This window comes from Danio aesculapii, chromosome 2, assembly GCF_903798145.1.
Source record: "Danio aesculapii chromosome 2, fDanAes4.1, whole genome shotgun sequence".
Taxonomy (NCBI): domain Eukaryota; kingdom Metazoa; phylum Chordata; class Actinopteri; order Cypriniformes; family Danionidae; genus Danio; species Danio aesculapii.
The window spans coordinates 1,588,685-1,590,888 of NC_079436.1; positions in this window are offsets into that span (position 1 = coordinate 1,588,685).

Sequence of the window (2,204 nt, forward strand, 5' to 3'; positions counted from 1 at the left end):
CCCTTTTTTTATGCTACCTGTGAATCCAGGTTGTTGTCTTCATCTACTGCCGGTGCTGCTGGAGGAGACAAATCTGAAGCCAAAATTTCAGTTGCCTCTAATTCCAGAGCCGCCAGATTTATGACACTACTGTCTGCAGCTTCTGGAGCAGACATATCGAAATCTGGAAATTCAGGAGGAGGCAGGCTTTCATCCAGAGCTGCATTTCCCACAGTCTCAGTCTCAGGAACACTTTCTAAAAGGGGAGTAAAAGACAAACACTTAATATAAAAATCAACAACTTTCTAGAACTAAAATTAAAGTGTCCGTAACTTGCTTTCTGATTTGCATTAAAAAATGTATTTAAAAAGTTATTTCGGGTTATATATAAGATAATATTATATGAGAATTATATTTGAGAATTACTAATATTATAATATGAGAATATTTCTGGTTATATTAACTATATTATTATGCCAATAAAGCAACTTGAACTTGAACTGATGAATTTGCCGATTCTGTATAAATAAATTCAGCAATAGAGAAATTAGGCTATTAAGCAAGAAATAAAATTAATAATGGTATTTTTGTTACAAAAATTGTAATTTTGAACAGCAAAATTATTATTACAACTTAAATAAGCGTTATATACAGTATATTTTAACTATTAATGCAAATTAGATTTTTTTGCATCATCACTCCAGTCTTCAATGTCACATGATACTTCAGAAATTTTTCTAATATAATTATTACTATGATTCTGATTTAATAATCTTTGATAAACTTTTTGCTTTACATTTTTGTGAAAGCACATGGGGACAAAAGTACTTTTCATTATATTTTGATGAACAGAAATTTCAAAAGGAACACAATTTTATAAATATAAAGTATTTAAATTAGGTATTTCCCACAGTATAAATATTTCACAGTCTTGAATATAATTTTTCATTTATATTTTAAATCATGCTAAGTCTCAAGCTTCAGAACGCATCATAGTTTCCACAACAACACAACATTTATATTTGGACATTAAGCATCAAGTCAGCACAGTGGATTGATCACGTGACACTGAAGACTGGAGGAATGATGCTGAATAATCAGCTTTGCAACCACTGAATTAAATACCATTTTAAAACATATTACAACAGAAAAGAAGCATAATACAGTACAGTGCAGGGCTGCACAATTGCAATATTTTGTTTTTATGCATTATATTTATAATATTGATGTAATTTCATGAGATGATTTAAATAACTATGCGAAAAAAGTATTCATAATTTTACATTGTGATAAATTTGTAGGAATTGCGCTTATTATAAAGTATAATTAACAAATGGCATGCATAAATAATTAATACAATACAGCGAAGATACAAATGAAATAGACAGTGTTTTATGGATAATCTAACAGTATTGAATAATTTTAAAATAATGTAATCAAACGTAATATAGCACTGTATATTCTTCACAAACAACTTACTCCTTAAGCTACATATTTTATTATTTATTGTTCTTAAATGTTTTAAATTAGCCTGATATTTTATATTAATACAATAATTTATATTATATTTAAATTATTAAATATAGAGTCACTGATCCGATCCAAGACCAACGACGAGATGATCCCAAGGTTTCCATATCCTGGACCAGGCCGTATCCTGAGCAGGTACTGTGGTGGTCATGGAAGAGTGGAGAACATGAGACTGATTCCTGTGAGGCTCCAGAGACAGACGAGTCTTCGCTGAGGCAAGCTTCCAGCCTCCACCACTGAGACTGCAGCTCTGCACAAGACGTTTGGCCAGCGGAGAAATTAAAATGATCGTGCCCAACTGAGTCTGGTTTCTCAAGGTTTTTTTTCTTCACTTCCGCCATTAGTGAAGTTTTTTCCCTCTCCGCTGTCTCCACTGGCTTGCATGGTTCGGGATCTGTAGAGCTGCGCATCGTTGGATTTGCTCTTCAGTGTTTGGACTCTCAGTAGTGATTATTAAACCACACTGAACTGAGCTGAACTGAACTTAAACACTACAAACTGAACTACACTGTTCCTATTTACTATGACCCTTTATGTGAAGCTGCTTTGACACAATCTACATTGTAAAAGCGCTACACAAATAAAGGTGAATTGAATATTTATATAATTTAATTAGTTTACAGTAGTATATAGGGTTAAACTTTGCTTGTGCTTTGTTTCATATGTTTATTATAATAAAATTGCAGATTTTGACT